At 40.3% G+C, this 19,345-nt stretch overlaps 2 protein-coding genes across 4 annotated transcripts in view; one reads left to right on the top strand and one right to left on the bottom strand.

Annotated features, from left to right (window-relative positions):
* The window catches only part of LOC111865028 (nucleolar protein dao-5), a 71,434-nt gene extending 60,400 nt beyond the window's left edge, over positions 1 to 11,034 (bottom strand). Inside the window, exon 1 of the mRNA XM_023852732.2 lies at positions 10,476 to 11,034. The gene's annotated coding sequence lies outside the window, so the exon portion shown is untranslated. The remainder of the gene's footprint in view (positions 1 to 10,475) is intronic.
* Positions 1 to 19,345, top strand: part of LOC111865036 — a 135,629-nt gene that overhangs the window by 68,079 nt on the left and 48,205 nt on the right. The gene's annotated exons all lie outside the window — the stretch shown is intronic.

Here is a 19,345-nt window from a genome sequence, read left to right as displayed (position 1 = left end):
ACGAAGTTTTCCCTGTTGAATCTGGTATGTGATGTGGAAATTAAAACACGTTGAATCGTTATACTCTGAACAATTTTGTGAGGTTAATTAGTATTCAAGCATAGTGAAATTTATAAAATATACTAGAAATGAAATAATTCGATGACTTTACTGTAAGGGTATGTAACGAAATTGCATGACATAAAGCTGGTGCATTTTTGTGGCTGACACACAACAGCGGCAGCTTTCAAGAAAGCGATCTGTAGTTTCTACTTCTCGTTTGAAACAACCTGTTAAATTGCTGTTTAAACAGTTGACAAGGGATATGTATACGCTTCTATGAGTTTCTTTTGCAGAAGGAGCGTAAGACGAACGCATAATACAGAGTTTTTTTTACGTCTGTCCGTCCATCTGTCTCTTTGTCTCTCTGCCCGTTCCCTTTCATCTGCGAAACTAATCAATCTATTTTGGACTATATTTGGCACCATATCTGTGGCCTGTACTAAGTGTTGTGTTGCGAATTTAATTTTGTCCACTGTTGGTCATAAATCTTCAAATACCCGGCGGCCAAAAGTACTATTTCTTTAAAATCATTATCAACATAAGAAACCTCATGCTTAATATGAAATACAGAGTCCTTCAAGATCTTCACAGAATAAATTTATGGATTTCATATGGTTCTCATAATAAACAACAATTTTCTCCCTATAGGACTGAAGCATCAACTGACTAGACTCTCTAATAAGCATATGGTATATTTTCCCTGAGATAAAACTGGATTTTAAAAATTATTTTGTTGATACATTCACAGCACACAAGACTATGTTAAAGATCCGCGTGAAGTATTGCTTTCCTGTTGTGCTGTGTAATTAATTTTTCATTGATTAAAAAAAATGGCGATTTTAACTGTGTACTGAATTTCATGAAAGTTTAGCAAAACCAGTCTGAAACGTGTAATGGCTATGTAAGAAATGAGGTTTCCACGGCGGTGACTATGAAGAATGCCGTCTTCTGGGATGTGGCGCCTTGTAGATCTAGTGTAAACCGACGTTTCTGAGGAACGTATCGCCTCCATCTTCAGGGTAGAAAGATCCGCGAGGAAGGAACCAGCTTGTGCAGGTAGCTGCAGCCACTAGATCTACACTGCGCCACATCTCAGAAGACGGCATTCTTCATGTAATGACTTACTCACTTATTTACTCGTGGAGCTGAGCCCTTCTTGAAGAGCGGCCAATTCTGCAGCTACTCAATTTCCCAGCATTTTATGGAACCCGAAAGTTAATTACCGTGTTCACAAGAGCCCTCCACTCATCCCTATCCTGAGCCAGACCAATCCAACCCATACCATCCCATTCTATCTGTCTAAGATCCATTTTAATATTGTCCACCCACCTACGCCTTGGTCTTCCCAGTGGTCTCTTTCCTTCTGGGTTTCCCAACAATATCCTATATGGATTCCTCTCATGTAATGGCTAGTAGAAAATAATTTGCAACATAAATACTTCGTCATGTGAACTTCCGAGAATTTTTGTATTGCTAAGTCCTTTGCACTGCGGCCACTTCTGGCCTGTTATACCAGACCCAGATGATAGGTGAGGGTGATTGTGGAGCAATTAGTGGAATGAAGATTGGCAGGGGATACCGAAGTACTCGGAGAAAACCTGCCCCAGCGCCACTTTGTCCACCACAAATCCCACTTGACCAAACCCGGGCCGCCGCGGTGGGAAACCAGCGACTAACCGCTTGAGCTATGGCGCGGCCCAACTTCCGAGAGTTACTTGCAGTGCCTAAAATAAGTTATCCGTGTCTTTAAATACAGAAACCGTTAATTAAGTTGGTTGCAAGGATATCGCGAAGTGGCCTCTAATCGAAGAACGTAGCAAGAAAATTCACAGTGTCATGCTTAGGCGAAGGGGAAAGTTTTCTTCTACCGTTGTTTCGGGACCTCGGAAATGGTCCTATATCGCACGAACTCTGATTCCCAAACTGAATGCGATAGCCAGTGGCACACAACTTGCGTTAGTGAAGTATAGTGTACGTGTAAGTAGGAGTGGCAGCGCAGTGTGGACATGCAAACACCTACTTTCCCTTTCCAATACGAGCTAAATTAATCTACTTGTAGAATCAGTGGCACAGTACAGCCGCAACGGCAAGGCCGCGATGCTGAGTGAGTTTCTGGATCAGACCACATAAGGGCAGTGCAGCACTTGAAGGGCTTGGTGCCAGAACCGGTCACATGCAGATCAGAACACAGAGAAACAAAAACGTTGAAAGAATTCATGCATGAAGCTATTAAAATGAAACTTACAGAAAGAAATCTTCAGCCTGTGCCGGCCACAACCAACTCATTCTTATCCCCCCCACCCCAGAAAAATGCAGTTAATTTGTTTTAACAAGGAAATTCTCAAAACTCGTTTTTATAATTATTTGAGCTGGCCAGTTCTTGAACTAAGTCCTTCAAAAAGTTTATTGAACATAAAATTTCTTCTTTTTTTTTTTTTTTTAATTTTTTAAAATGTTGTTCCAAATAATTTTTACTCGGATAAATACTTCTCGAGTTGCGCACAACGAGATGCGCTTAGAAACGCGCGTAAGTTTTCATTCGAAGTATCCGTTATTACTATCCGATCTTAATCCAGGTTGAAATATATGAGAACAAATAGATAAAATCGGCTTTATCGGTTCCGCATTTGTTTCATGTGACTGACGTACGGGCAAGCAGACAGACTGACAGACGTGACATAGCATGATGTCACATAACGAAGCTAATAGACCCAGTTTTCAACTTCTCGTTGCCGATAAACCAAATATCATGGAGACAATTTATTGTAAGGTACAGTCTCTCTCCCGCGGAGCTGACTAAATCTCCAGTAGGCACAGCTCAGCGTAGAGACTCTTCTTCCTCCGGGCGTGAACTCTAAACTGTTCCAGATCAATCAATCAATCAATCAATGTCATGTTACGTAGTGTTGACACGAGTGCAAAGCATGACCAGACTTTCGCAATGTTAACAGCTTATCTCGGTATGCCATAGACATACTCATCTCGCGTGATTGAAGCTCACGCGAATTTCGGTTGAATTCTGAGTAAGCCTCTGTCTCCTACGAAATCTGTAACTTTGAGGAATCTTATGTTATGCAATATATATTCGTTTCTCTCTCCAGAGGTTTGTTCCAGTTATTTGGAATACACGAATGTTCCCCGGATAGTGCCCACTGGCTGGGGTAGAGATTGCGGCATGTGACTCTGTTTCCATCGTAATGCAAAAGTGAAAGAAGAAAGAAGTTTATAATGAGTCCCATGAAACAGAACCTTTCTTCTCTTTGCGTGTGCGTATGTGATGGAGACTGATCCGTTATGTGAAAGAGTGAAGACATAATCTCCACTCCCGAGCAATGACTACAATGCTGGGAACATCCTTACGTCTTTCGTAACGTGCTTTAAATATTTGCACCCTTTTGATAGAAGTAAATATGTTCCTTAATTTCAAGTGTAATGTGGCGTAACATATATCTGTGATTTAATTTGCAGAGCGGCCGGATCTGTCTGCTAAAACGTCTTTCCTGCCATCTTCAAACCACTTAAACTAAACACAATCCTCTGTTCTGCTCATTGCCTCTTCTACAAACGTGGTCTGTTTTTCTTTGTGCGTGTGTTAGAGAGATTTGAATAGTTATTGAGTTTTTTATCCAATCTCAGTAAATACTGTTGTTAGTTAGTTAGTTAGAACATAAGAATACAAGAGAAGGAAAGAAATGGAAATTTAGTAAGACTTAAAAATATGAAGGTAAATAGTCAAAGAAGAATATTTTATGTGAGAAATATACAGATAAAAGTTGAAGATGAAAGAGGGTTTAGAAAAGAAGATGCTCTCTTGTAAGTAGAAAGTGTTGCAAATTGATTCGATGTGTTTACGGTGCAGTGATTGTGGCATGAGAAGGGTCTGTAAACAAGCCCACGGTCGTTGACTGCTACTTAATACAGTTTAACGAGTCTTATAATGCAGACAGGTTCAGTTTCATTTTTCACTCATTTGCCTTCCGCCCTAAGGCTAATGAAAGTAGTGAGAAATGCTATATTATTCGATATTCTCAGCACCATAGAACGAAACATACTTTAAATCCTCTTCATAGCTTCGTCGTGAAAATTAAGTCAATTTATCTTAAAGAGTAATTAGTCACTTTATGCAGTGCGAGACACGAAACCGACAAAGAGCTGGACACGTATTAGACAGGTGCACACATATTTCATTTTGCTCGTGCTTTCTGCAAACAACAGTATAAGTCGATAATAGTGCAGAACATGACAAGCCGTTTTTGTACTGGAATACATATGAGTCGAGGAATTGTTGCAAAAGGCAGTCCTTTTTAGGGCTGGACATATTGGAAACTTGAGAACTGAAGTAATTAATGCTATAAATGTGAGAAGAAATTGCCTAGTCACCATTGGTTCCCCATTTGGTGATCATCACCATATTTGTCTTCGTCTGGAAGTAAGGGAGTTTGCCCACTTTCTGAAATGTTCCGGCCCAATTTGCCCACCAGTCTCGCCAAAGGACTTCTCCCTTTCCTTGATACACATGATATGTAATATTTCTAAAAGTTTTGGAGGTCGTTTCCTTGAATTCTGACTGATATATTGAATCCAGTGTTGTATATGTTTTGTATGTTCTGTGACATTTTGTTCAATATGGGTTATGTGTCTAATTCTTTTAATGTCTTCGCTTGTTTAATGCTCATCCAAGAGAAATGGCATGATGTGTTAACTGTGCAAAACAGAAATGAATTTATATTTTTCATTGAAAGAAGAAAGCAGTTTCGTTTTGACTTGCATACCTGAGAGTTATACTGCCTGCAACACACGTCTGGACACGGTGGGCGGGATCATATGCCTGTGGAACTTTCCATCAGGTACAAGAATGTTAGTTACTCTTCACGATACGAAAACATTTTTACAGTTATGCGATGATTATCAGCAGAAACAAATGAAATCTAAAGAAGAGTGATGTACTGATGTATCCTTTGTTCGGTGTTCTAAATCTACATTTCATTTAGGCACGGCTCTGTTTTCTGTGTAGTTGTGTACATTATTTTGAAAGTGAGCATAATCGGCTACGGGCTAGGGCTATAGCGGGAGGTTGGACAACGCTTTCGATGACCCACACTTGGTTTAATTATATATAACTTATTATTTCCTTGAAGCGATTTGTTTTATGCCAGACCGTATAAGGCGCAGGATGGCACACGATTCATACCTTAAGAATCTAGCTATGCCTGTATATGCCTAATGAAGGAAGTTCCATTACCTATTTGTATATGAAATGTACAATGACAATATAACTAGGTCTAGTACTTTTGATGTAGAAAAAATACCATTACGAAATATATGTTAAAATAATGTTATAACTTGAGATACTGTGCTCTGAATTTTTTTTTTGTTTACACCCTAATGCCTGGTCAGTCGCATATAAACTGCACAACTTTAATGAACCAGTACGTGCATCTTCAATATCCGCATTTCAAAGTCTGCTGTTCAGAGTTTAGACATCACAGGTTGATTTTGCTCTCTTTGCGTTAAAATAACTAAGATGTCCGGCAGTTAACTCGCTGCACCTGGTGTAACAGAACCCAGAATTTCAGCACCGCTAATACAAAAGCATGTAATTCGATAAGATCCTGAGTCAGTGCAGTCTTCTGGGATATGATGCAGTGTAATTTGATTGATAGATTCCAACGTTTCGGCGTAATGTGCTGTTTTTATATTCCTTAGAAATGTTCATATCTGTTTACAAAAATACACGGCTTTGAATCTACGCCCTCAAATAATGCCGTGGGACAGTATTAACTATTTCGAGTAACGCAGATAACCACCGAAAAGACTTTTATTCTTGTGTAAAATTATATTTCTATATTTGTGTGCATGTGTACCTGTAAATATAGGTGAGAGAAAGTTTTGTTTAATTATCGTTAATTAGAGACTTCTGTAATCTTCGCATATATTGTAAAAACCGCTACCGATTGTCCCATAAAGTTCGGACTTGTTGCTGAATTTACACGTTAGGAAATGTACGCATAGTGTAAAGATTCATCTTAATTTAGTTCGATGCATATAAACTTTCGGATAACGTATGTTAGACATCAAATGTGCAATATATTTCCGTGTAGCTTCCGTTAGAAACGTTACTTTGCGTAATTATTTTGGCCCGTAGCGCACGTGCCGTTATTTTTCTCATGATATCGCCCATGCACTTTTTCTTAGGGCGATGGTCTTCACAAATTCCTTAAATTAAATCAGTATCGTTTGAGCCATTTTCGAGAAATTAGCCATTTTGTTTTTGGCCCTATTTGAAAGACTTATTTTTGAAGCTAGAATGTTTATATTCACCGGGCTACGATCCATGATGGATGGGCTCTTAAATATCGGAGGTGAATATAATCTATTTGATCATTCAGGCGCTAGTGAGGGACACATACATATGTACGTTCAGAAATATATATGTAATGCATACATACAATACAACACATACGCACATATACACGTACATACACATATATACACACATATGCATACATACAATACAACATAACACATACACACATACATACACATACATATGTACATACACACATGCATAAAGACAGACGACATTCCGTAAACTGGTACTGTAGACGGCAGGGATTTAATCTTGCAAGATAGTGTAGCCTGTAAATGTATAATATCCACGCTTAGTTTTGTAAAAAAAATTCTACCTCTTGAAAATTTAATAAGGGATTGGACAAATATATATATATATACGGATAAATTTCATTATTAACGTGGATATTAAGAAAATAGCTCTGTGGCATGTGGATTTTGTTAAAATAGTCATTGATTATAGTAACTGGCGAATTCATATGTTGTATATACTAAAAATTTGTTTTTTAATAAAAATTCTTTATAAATGTAGAGCTGGTTTAATTCAAACGAAATATATGTTTAAAAAAGATACTACTGGAATAAAAATTGCAGCAGAAAACAGTGTAGGCTTTGCAATTCAGGATCATTATTCAGTATTAAAATCATTATTAATTATGTAAATATTGCATAATTTATGGACTGAATTGTCCAGTCAAGGCAGTGATACAAATTATAAGAAGTCGTTCCTATTTATTGTACGAATATTTATTATAAATATTCAGTCGTTTAATGTACGAGTAATAAGCAAATATTTCTCTCATTGCTTTCTAGAGTTCTGAACGTTTAGTGAGTACAGGCCGTTAAAGGACTGGACTGGCTACGAGGCCGTTGGCCTAATTTTACTGACCAATACATCTGAGTCTCAGAAGTTGTTTGGATACTGACCTTTCAACCTGTACTTTGAAAATAAACGTAATAAATTACCATGGGAAATCGATCATCAAATAATGCTCATATTTTATCCTTGGTTCAACCCTCTGTCTTTTAAATCCACACAGGCCCATGTTAATTTTGTGAGAAAGGGAAATGTTGGATTACTTTCAGCTTTCGCAAGCCAGTTTTCAAGTGCGCTCTGCTTTTTGTTTGCTCAACGACGCTATCGTTAGCTCAGATTATAGGATGAATGGATTATAATGAATAATTCGCTGGAATGGATAAGGAAGGGAGCGGTCGTGGCCTTCGCGCTTGCACTTAGATAACGAGGATAGGAATGAAAATAGTCGGTACGCCGGTCTAGATTCGAACCCGCGAATCAGGCGTGTTAACGAATCGTTCGAGACTTTTGGTTATTCTGAACAGTCGAAGGCAGTTACTGTGGATGCGTAGATCTTGAATATTAATACCGCAGCACAAGAGGTTTTGATTTTGTCGATAACTTATAGTAAATGAGCCGTTTGTGAGTAAACTGGATATGTTGATCACAAAAATAACAGCCAGAAAGTGTAACACCAACAGTTTTATTTTTTGTTTGTCCCCCCCCCCCCNGGTAGCGTACTTGGTTGAGGCACCATGCTACACGCAGGAAGGCCGCGGGATCAATTCCCGATGAGGTAATTGGATTTTTTCGATTGACCTAATTCTTCCAGCAGCACTATGACCCTGGAGTCGACTCAGCCTCTAACAGAAATAAGTACCAGAAATCTTTCTGTGGTTAAAGTGCGGTCGGCTCGTAAGTTTTACAACCTCACCGCCATCTGTGAGCCGATTGTCTAGAAAATGTGGGAGCCTCGACGTTTCACAACTATGTGGGCCTTCACGACCTTTTACAGGGATAACTTTACCCTTTACCTCTATATTTTACATACAAGCCATATATGCCAGTAATGACGCAGATTGAAATTATTGCATTATTTAAATGAAATTATACTACTTTGCTGAAGAAACAATTTCCCCGCTGGTAAAATTTGTATGTAATTATAAATGTTTAAAATTCTTTGGAGATATGCAGGTCATGTAGCACGCATATGCGAAAGAAGAAGCATATAGGAATTTGGTTGGAAAATCCAGAAAGAAAGAGATTTCTATTGAGACATGTACTCAGGTTTATATGGATCTTAGAGAAAGAGAATGGAGTGCTATGGATTGGATTCATTTGAATCACGATAAGAAATGATTTAGGGTTCTTGTGAAGACGGTGACGAACCTTCGAGTTCTATAAAGCGTTGGGGAATTTTTTAGTAGCTGAGCGACTGGATTCATGGCCATGGAGTTAGTTACAAAGCTTGATGGCAGTATTAAGCTGGACAGTTGTTCCAAAATCTTATTCTTAATATCAGTGGTTTTCCTTTTCTTTTTGTCAAAACGGAAGTCAGAAAGAAAGAGAGAAATTAAGAAAATAGAGGGGAAAAGAAGGAAAGAAAGAATGAATAATGAAGAAACTGTAATACACTCGTTTCTTTGAACGATGCCGTCTGTGAAGATATACGTAGCTAAAATGTATAACGTATAAGTACCATACATTTGTAACATACCTTTGCACAGGCAGTCGCAGTTGGCACTACAGTACGACGCAGTGTCGCCATCTTCTTTTTAAAATGTACATAAGGGCCACTTTCGCCAATGATTGATTTATTCCTAACATTTTTCATCCTGTATTATTTAGAACGTATTGTTGTCAGTTATTTCCAATCTGTAGTCGCTAGCTTCGCACTCCAGCCATCTTGGTATTATTGTTTATGCGGGATTAAAGATTACGGAAACACAGTTGCCTTCTGTGACAATTAATTAAGATTAATCAGTAGGTTCAAACGTTATTTATTGAGACACACATGTATGCAGCACCGACGCGTTGCCGTAAGCATACCTTTCCTCACAAATTGTGGAAAGTAGGTTAAGAAATGTGTTTTAGAAGTTGTGCCTTCTCGTAATGAAGACATTTAGCTGCGAGTCCATTCATATACGTACATTTTGCCATACTTGAAAACTGAAATTGAATCGCTATACTGTCAGATTATAATAATGATAATGATATGATGATGGTGGCGGTGATATGATGGATGAGTGTCGTATGAGAATCACGGCTTAACGTTTTGATTCATGGACAATTTAACTAATTTTTTTTCAGCTGCATATGTTAAAAGGCACAGGATAGCGGGATGATAATTAATATGAAGTGAAAGAGTATGGAAGGAAATAGTCCTGATCTGTTAATAATAATATCAGAGACTTTTCATGCAGTACTGAGGACGGTTGTGATAAATATTGTTAAAACAGCTATTGGGATCGAGAATCAAACCCATTACCTCTCGAATACAAAACAGGGTTTTTAGTAGGGGGGGGGGCTGTTTCACACAAAATTGAATTTTAAGAGGCTGACTATGGCCAGGTTTTGTTATGAAAGTCTCGAAAGGGCGCTATTTTAAAAGTTGTGAACTAAAAATTAAATTTTTTTTTTGCAATGAATTCCCTTCAAAATTGTTGAGCATTTTCTATTTTCTACAGTTTTTCTAATATACGTTCTATTGAATTTCATGAGTAGTTGCTCTGCTTGCAGTTTCTTATTCCTTCAGACATTATTTCCGAATTTCAGCGTACATTAATAAGATTGTACTGCTGTCAGCTTTCATGGTGACCCTTAACATTTGCGAAGATCTGGGCATGACAGTATGAACATAAGAAAACAAGCTCATTATTTATACTTAAATTTCATGCAGGTCTAGGAAAGTTATAGCACGAAATCAAGATAATAATCATATCAGGTAGCTATTAAGGAGTACAAATTGATGCCAGCGACAGTCTTATAGCCCAATGAAGGCCTAAGAGCAGTCTCACATCTATGAACTTCAAATCTTGGAAGTCGAACATTAATTTACATAAAATACTTAATGTTTAACTAGTAATTAACTCTGTAATTCTTACAAATTGGAAGGAGTACTTTGAGACTGAAAGCGATCCAGTCACAATAGACCAAAGTCGCTACTGAACATGTAATCGTCAATAACTTCTCACTGAAGTAGCATACTATGTTACTGATACTAGGGACTGTGAACTAAATTTACAAGTATAATTATAATATTGCATGAGATGCTATTGTAACTCACCTAAATCGTGGGAGAAGTTACGAGGGATATATTCAATTTTATGTCCAAAGCAAAAGCCTCTTCATCGGTAGGAATTCATTCTTAAAGATTTTCTTCTTTTCACTTTTGTTTTATTTTTCTGAGACACAGAGAAGAAACACTGCACACTTAAAGTACACACTGAGATTGTGAATTCAAGTTTAGTCACACCGAAGAAATAAAAGGCACTTCTTTAATATGTACGTAAATATATTCTTCAAACAAAATTGGGTGTAAATTACTTTTCAGTGCAAAGAATTAATGACGCGTAATATTTCCTCTTCTTTTCTTTTTCAAACCTATATTTGCACATTGAACAACCCCGCTCTCCGAAAGAAATCCCGCTTATTTGAATCATAAACACAACGGTCGTCGAACCTTCCTTGATTTACTGTTCACACTGTATAATTTTATTTAACATGTCCGACACACGAAAGAGAGGTACAAATTTCACTGTTGGCAACTTGTTCTACTCCTTCTCCTCGTCAGTGTTGGAGAGAGCGCAGTTGGCAGGCTGGCTTCTCAACAACAGCCTTACCACTGACTGGTACCTACACTTGAAGTGGTTTTTCTTTCTCCTCTCCTTCGTATTCCACTCCTTGCGAAGCAAGTTTCCACCCATACCGCCACCTCCTCCCCTTTACATTATTATAAACTCTTTATGAGATGTTTCCCCTTCTAGTTTCATTTATTGTCCCACCTCCTTTTTTTATTAAGTGTGTTTCATTTTGTTTAGGATATTCTCTTGTCACCCTCCCCTATTCATAGTTCATGTATTCTCTATTTTAAGCTACGTCTGCCCCGCTCACATTCCATTTTTATAAAATTGTAAATTATAATTTCACAGCCATATGCACCAACCTGTTACTACACGTCTTTATTTGTTGCGGCCTTATAAAAATTATGACGGCCTCTGTAGCCTAGTGGTCAGAGCTCCTGCCTACAGATCCAGATTTTCTGAGAAGTAGTGGGTCTGTAACGGGGTCCGCTCAGCCTCTTGAGGATAATTGAGGAGCTATTTCAAGGAAATAGCGGTTCCGGTCTAGAAAACCGAGATTAACTTCCGTGGGGATCCGTTGCGCTGACAACGTGACACTCTCTATCCGCTGAAGTTGGCACTAACTTCGCCAACAAGCGGCGGTCGCTTCGTCGGTATAGTTCGTTTGCGAACTACAGGTCACGGAGTTTCTTTTTCAGTTTTTTTTATAAAAAATATATCGAAATTTACATCATGACCACAGACACAGATACTATCGCCGTTTTTGTAATTTTCATCGTCGTTGAGAACAGTTATTCTTGAGAAGTTTAATATCTGGTGAAGAGCTCAAAGTATGATGCCCCAAAATGTGTAATTTTCTTCTTCCTGCTGTTACTTCCGTGCCCTTAGGTCTAACAGTGTCCTCAGCTTCCTGCAGCCAAACACTTTCCTCGTAACAGTTAGACTGTGCAGGTGTCTATGTTGGACAACGCATTAATTAAGCACTGACCATGGGGCCGCGCCATAGCTCAAGCGCTTAGTCGCTGGCTTCCCACTGCGGCGGCCCGGCTTCGATTCTGGGTCTGGTCAAGTGGGATTTGTGGTGGACAAAGTGGCGCTGGGGCAGGTTTTCTCCGAGTACTTCGGTTTTCCCTGCCAATATTCATTCCACCAATTGCTCCACAATGACCCTCACCTATCGTCTGGGGCTGGTACAATAGGCCAGAAGTGGCCTAGGAAGTACAAGGAACTTAGTCCCACCCCACTAGCAATAAAAAACAGCACGGACCACCATTTAAAAAGTTAATGGAGGATAAAGAAGTCAAATTCAGTCTTTGTCGAAAGGCGGGGCTCAGAACTGCGTCTGAAAAACTGAGGATCTGTACCGCAATGAAAGTAGGAATTCAGTTATGGCAAGAAGTTGTTATGGATCTTTATGACACCAACTAACTCGATGGAGAAGCCGCCAGTTGTGCAGCTACTCAAAAATCTCCCGACATTTTATGGAACCTTAAGTTTTATTACCATGTTCACAAGAGCCTTCCACTGGTCCCTACCCTGAGTCAGGTCAATCCAGTGCATACCACTCCATCATATCTCTCTAAGATCCACCTTAATATTATTTTCCCACCTACGTCTAGGTCTACCTAGTGCTCTCTTTTCTTGTGACTTTCCCATCATTCTCTGGTATACATTCCTCTTATACCCAATGCGTACTACATGACTTGCACATCACATCCTCCTTTTTAAAAATTTAATATCGCTGAAAGTGCAACTAGGAACTCCACTTTTACAATTGAAAAAATATTTCGAGAAGGATTCTGCATTTTTTTTTTTTGCTTTGCTGTATTATTATAAACTCTTATATTACCAGAATAATCTGGTAATATAAGATAGAACTGCAGTATTAAGAGTTTCATTAGTCCCCCAGAGTTTATAATTTACACAGAAAAGCTAAAAAGCTGAAATTTTTTTCTATCACTTCTAACGTTTAGATTTCAGACTTCTTTTTAGGATTCGAGGTTCTCGGAGCAGTAGTTATGAAGATTTATATCCTCTGTGATATAATTTCGTGTAGTCCTTACAAGTTTCGAAGGAATATCTTGTTTCCATGAAGATGGAGGCGACATTCTTCTTCGAAATATCAACGGACTACACGGCATTATATCTCAGAACATAGAACTGTTCATTTTCAGTAGTTTCCGTTGCAGATTGCGAAGCAGCGCCTGTATAGCTAATTGCGAATTTTGGGAAAACCACAGCTGTGTGTGTCGCAGTGGTCGGTGTGTCTTACCTCATTCCATGTGGAAGGCTGTAGGACGCAGCCAGATAACTGCGTACTTCAAACTACTCAGAGCCAAGCTTTGTACGTATCTGCAGTGAAAGTTGGTTTACTGCTTTGTCGTTTATTTTTCGGTTGTATTTATAACGGAGTATTGTTATGAGCCTCAAAGCAGTATTAAGGCAACCAACATCCAGACACAAATCAGTTACGTATCACAGATCTATACAGAAAAAGGAGGGAGTGACCAACATTTTCTAATCTTGTCAGTCTTACATGTTAAATGTTAAGTGTCTCTCTGATATGGAACACCGTGGAATTTCCATCATTGCTCAGAACCTACAATCAACTCTGTCACTCACTCATGGAGCTGAGCCCTTCTTGAGAAGCCGCCAATTGTGCAGCTATTCAAGAACTTCCAACCATTTTATGGAACCAGAAGGTTCATTATCGTGTTCACAAGAGCCCTCCACTGGTCCCTATCCTGAGCCAGATCAATCCGATCCATACCATCCCATCCTATCTCTCTAAGATCCATTTTATTTTCCACCCACCTACATCTTGGTCTTCCCAGTGGTCTCCTTCCTTTCGGCTTTCCCACCAATATCTTACATGTATTCCTTCTCTCCCCCATTCGTGCTACATATCCTGCCCATCTCATCCTGCTTGACTTGCTCGTTCTAATTATACTTGGAGAAGAGTACAAGTTATGAAAGGAAGCAAAATCTTCTGCGGAAACCTCTGCTAATGAACCTGTAGCAACTGCAATGTCTTATAGAGCCGCTGTGTTTTACCAGAATATAAGGCAGTATAATGGCGAGTTTGCTGTTCAGCAATTTGGAATATATCTCTTTGAGACGCTCTCGGTGCTTGTTTGAATTGAAAGTTCATGTAAGAGGCCGAGGAGAAAAGTACAAATGATAATTATGAGAGTTACTTGATAATTTTGGTGACAGAACACTTTATTGAACATTGGTCATCAGACATCCAGCATCCGGGGGAACGAGTTCAGGAACTACGTACCATGAAATGTGTTGTGTACATACTTCTTAATCAGGGGCACGCGGTAGCGTAGTTGGTTGAGGCACTATACTACAAGTCGGAAGGTCGCGGGATCGAATCCCGATCAGGTGGATTTTTCTTCGAGTTACGTAATCTTTCCTGGAATCAATTAACTAATTTTCCTGGGGAGTAAAGCGCGGCCGGCACGTAAGGCTGACAACCGAACCGCCATCTTTAAGCCGATTGTCTAGATAATGTGGGACCCTTAACGTCTCACAACCCAATGGGCCTTCACGACCTGGTACAGGAATAGCTTTACTTTTACTTTACTTTACTTACTTAATCCTTCCAGCCGCACTATGGCCCTGAGGTCGACTCAGCCCCTAACAGAAATGAGTACCAGGAATCTTCCTGGGGATAAAGTGCTCCCGAGTGCGTATTGCTGACAAGCTTACCGCCACCTGTGAGCCAATTATCTGGAAAATGTGGGTGCCTCAACATCTCGCAACCCTATGGGCCTCCACGACCTGTTACAAGGATGCCTTTGCCTTTACTTTTGTAATCACGAGAAATATTTTTTGAGGTCATCGCGAGGAATGATATCTGAAAATAAAATAATCGACTCAGATGAATTGCTTTGAAATCGAAGTTATCCCTCTGCTTAATTAAGCAGTACACAATTAAGATATACATAGAATAAGTGAACTTTAGCTCAACATATTCTTAACCTCGATATTAGATGGAGCAAATGGCCGTAGCTTCACGCTTCGGCAGCTTTATCCTCGGGAGAAAGCCCCTAGTATCTGTTGAATAGGAGGCTGTATGGGCTGGAAAGTCAGTCTGAACAAGATGGTAAATACGAAGAAGTCAGTAAATAGGTCACAAATTGATATAAAATGTAAAACATATGATATTCGATCCTAGAAATAACATGTATTTCTCGACATATCCTCCACCAACATTGATACATTTGTCCCATCGCTTTACCTGTGTCGAAACACGCAGCATGTAAGTCTTTTGACTTTTGTCTCAGCCACTTCCCATCCTCTCGGAGCATCATCTGCGGCTTTTGAACGTCCTTGAGAGAATTTATCGACCCAGTTGTCAACCGCTTTACGCGACAAACACTTTCCAAAGTAAAGATGAAAAATTTCTTTATGAATATCCTTTGCATTGAGTCTTTTTGTTCACAGAAACGTACAACAGAACGCTGCTCTTTGGTCGTACACTCATGAAGCACAGTCACCGTCTTAACTACTGAAACCAGCCTCTGAGCATATGCCTGCGCATCTGCTACCTAGACTGTCATGAAGGTGGACTGTGCTGCTACCTAGTGATACACATAGGAAACCTATTACGTCCATTACAGCTCTTTTACTTCCATCTGACCTACTTACTGACTCTCCCTCATAGAAAATTCTTTGTCCCTATTGGGAATCGATCTCCGTTTCTCTGATCGCCCAGCCCATAGCCCACTAGCTGTTCTGACGAAACTATGCCGCTTGCGTATAGGTCTACAGGGTGTAACTGAAATGTGCGGACAAACTTTGTGCCCAAGTTCCACATACCGAAACAAGAAAGAAGTCCACAACAATATGTGCCTGGAAACATGTAATTTGAGAGTTGGAGCTGAAAGAGTACATTTGTAACAAGTGCTCAAAATGTCCTCCATGATATTCGATGCAGGCGCTGACACACCTCATCATGGTCCGCCTCATCTGCGCAAAGATGTCCGGATAGTTGAGGGTAGTCCGACAGGCATTCACAGTGCTATGGTGATGTGTCTCTTCCTTGTCAACAGGAGATGTTTAGGTGCCAAATCTTGCGGGCCTGGAGGTCATGTAGAGGGTCCTCTTTTACCTATCCATCGGGCATGATAGGTGTCACTAAGAACATCTCGCACAGCACGTCTAAAATGTGCTGGAGCACAATTGTGTACCTACAGTATTCTTTCAACTAGAACTCACAAATTCAATGTTTCAAAACATACAAATTATTACGGTCATCTTTCTTGTACTGGTGTGCGAAACTCGTGCCGAGATTTGTCCGCACCCTTCAGTTTACACATGCGTAGGTATTTTAACGAATTGGGATACATGTTACTCTTTGTATCTTCACAGCCATTACACTTCTCATTCTTTTGTGGGGCGTGCGAACTCGGAAAATAAAGAATGTTGCCTGCTCAACAGCGAGACGCGAGCCGATGTGGACCGTGGCGTAGGGCACGCAGGTTAGATGCTGGGAAACTGCCTGAAGCTCGCGAAAATGTAGCAGAAGGAAGCTTTTCAAAGAAAATTGGTGATAGCTCTGCCGCTATTAGTGCATTCCCGAATATGGAGGGATACTTCGAGCTGACGAACAGATGACCATTTAGGGGGAAAGTGTAGGTAAAGAAACCTGGAGCTCAGATCATTCAAATGGCAATGAAATGTATATTTTACCTGCCCTGCCCTGCCCAGGAAATGCCTGCAGTGAACTTTGGCTTTCGTATACAATGGTGTGGGGAAGTAATAGCAAAGTAAAAACAAAACTGGCCGTCCTTGACGAAGGTCAGCAGTAGGTCGTGTGTACAGGATCACCTGCCAGTATTTCATTGCAGGACTGAACAGGCTCAAGTAGATATACGCTCCTGACTAGTACCAGGTTCGAGTTTTGAGTTGGCCACCTACGAGATAGCACACTCGGTATAGCGACTGGCTACTGGCTGGACGACAGAGGGGTCAGATTTCGAGTCTCGGTAGGGTCAAGAATTTTCTACACTGCGTTCAGATCAGTTCTGAGGCTCACCCAGCCTCCTATCCAATGGGTACCGGAGACTCTTTCCCTGGGGATAAAGCTGACCACTCACCTCCAGCTAGTGCAGAGGTCAAGAAAATGAGGATCTGTACATCTAATCCCCCATACGCCTTCATGGAGTAGTGCTTAATTAGTTAAGCACAGGGACTTTACCTTATCTTACCACCGACCAGAACCTTGAAATAGCCCCCCTTTCCAACTTTATCTTCAATTGTGTCATGTTCGTCATTTAAAATCATTCTGCACTACGCAACCGTAAGGGTTGTGGGCAGAGTATATGCATATACATCTAAATTATGACATTATGACATAAATTATGACAATGATGTACATCTAAATTATGACGTATCAGGGAGATGCGACAGCAGGACGTAGCTCCCTGGGATATATTAAGATCTGTACTCAATTTTACCGAAGAAAACCGAAAGGATGAAACCATTTGAGGTTCCTGTGCATGCATGGGGATAATATTAAAATGGATCTTAAAGAATTGTGATGGGATAATGTGGTCTTGGTTTATCTGGCCTAGGATATCGGTCAGTGGTGAACTCTTGTGGACAAGATAATGAACCTTGGGGTTCCATAAAGTTCGGGAATTTCTTCACCGGTTTTTTTTATTTTATGCTTCATAAGGACTCTGATCCATGGAAGTAGTAACTAACTAGCAGGACGCAGCGATAGGAAAACTCAAAGTATATGTATGCTATGTAGGACCTGAGGACCTCACATCGGTGGTTGTGAAGAGGCCTCTCTTCTGTTATATATAACGCCATGAAGTCCGAAGAAGATATAACTCTTCCTGTGTCTACCGCTTTACTAAGGCCATAAGGCAATTCTGTGTACTCCTTACTCAAGTGTTATTCGTAGCCAGATCAAGATCTGGTGACCGCACGGGGAGTGAGGGGGTAAACTGTTTGCGGTTTTATCATCTGACCTAGTACTTCGAAAAAGCGCCGCAACGTTCTCTGAGGATTCAAGGTTAATAAATAGTCCTTTTTCCCTTCCTTGTGTTGTATTCATAAGGAGGTATTAATTTCTTATTTTCTCTATTTTTTTCTGAATAACTGTTCAATAGACAACAGGATGAATTTGTATTTGTTACCGGCTAACGTGACAGGTTTTTGGGGTTTTCCTCAGTCCCGCTGAGATATTGGAATATTTCCCTTAAATAAGCAACGACCATTTTCTTTCAGAACCTGATCTCTTTATTATTTCCATTCATATTGCTGACCGCCTCTGTGGTCTAGTGGTCGGAGTTCCTGGCTACAGATCCAGAGGTCCCGGGTTCGATTCCCGGCGCTACCAGAATTTCTCAGAAGTAGTTGGTCTGGAACGGGGTTTACTCAGCCTCGTGAGGGTAATTGGGGAGCTACTTAATTGGAAAAGTAGCGGCTCCGGTCTAGAAAACCGAAATTAACGGCCGTAGGGTTTCGTTGCGCTAACCACGCGACACCCTCTAACTAACTTCGCCGACAAGCGACGGTCGCTCGGTCAGTTTAGTTCGCTTGCGGACTAACGCCTTAATTTTGAATCATATTGCAAAATCATTCGACGACCGAGTCATTAATTGGACTAAGGATCAGTCAGAAATTTGAAACCACTTCCAAACTTTTTGGATTTGAGGTCCTCTCAGCGGTTACGATGAAGCATTCGATCTTTTGGCTTGTAACACCACTTAATTCGGAAAAGTTCCGACACTTCGGAGGAGATTTTCGCTTCCTAGTTCATTCCCCTCATTATCAGGTTCTTTTCTTTCAAAATGTAGGCTAATTGGTTTCAAGTCGTAAACTTGGTCAAGGGTTTAATTAACAGAATGCAACATACCTGTAATACTTTGAGTTTTCTCCCTCAACTGTAATCTCATGTAATCTTTTACGGTCCGTGGGTTGGGTGTGGGCACAAGAGCTGCGCTGTAGAACAGTGCAAGGCCACCCAGCACATTATCCATATTATGTCGTCACTTTGGCGCCAATCATGTTTTCTACACGGAACTCGGCGTGTAAATTAATTACTGATATGACGGAGGGTTTTATGGTTTTCTTCAACCCCTCTAGGCAAATGAGGATAGCGTAGTTGGCATAGCGACTGCCTACGTCCTAGACGATCGAAGAGTTGGAGTTCGAGTCCTGGCAGGGTAAAAAATTTTCTCTTCTCTACATAGTCAAGACTGGCTCTGGTGTCCACCCAATCTCCTATCCAATATGTACTGGGGTTTTTTTCCCCCGGGGGTAAAGTGGCCGGGGCGTAAAGCTGACCACTCACCTCCAACTATTGCCGAGGTCAAGAAAATGTGGA

The sequence above is a fragment of the Cryptotermes secundus genome, unplaced genomic scaffold (assembly GCF_002891405.2).
Source record: "Cryptotermes secundus unplaced genomic scaffold, Csec_1.0 scaffold579, whole genome shotgun sequence".
NCBI lineage: Eukaryota > Metazoa > Arthropoda > Insecta > Blattodea > Kalotermitidae > Cryptotermes > Cryptotermes secundus.
Note: the sequence above shows the minus strand (reverse complement) of the source record. Positions and strands in the feature narration are given on the sequence as shown.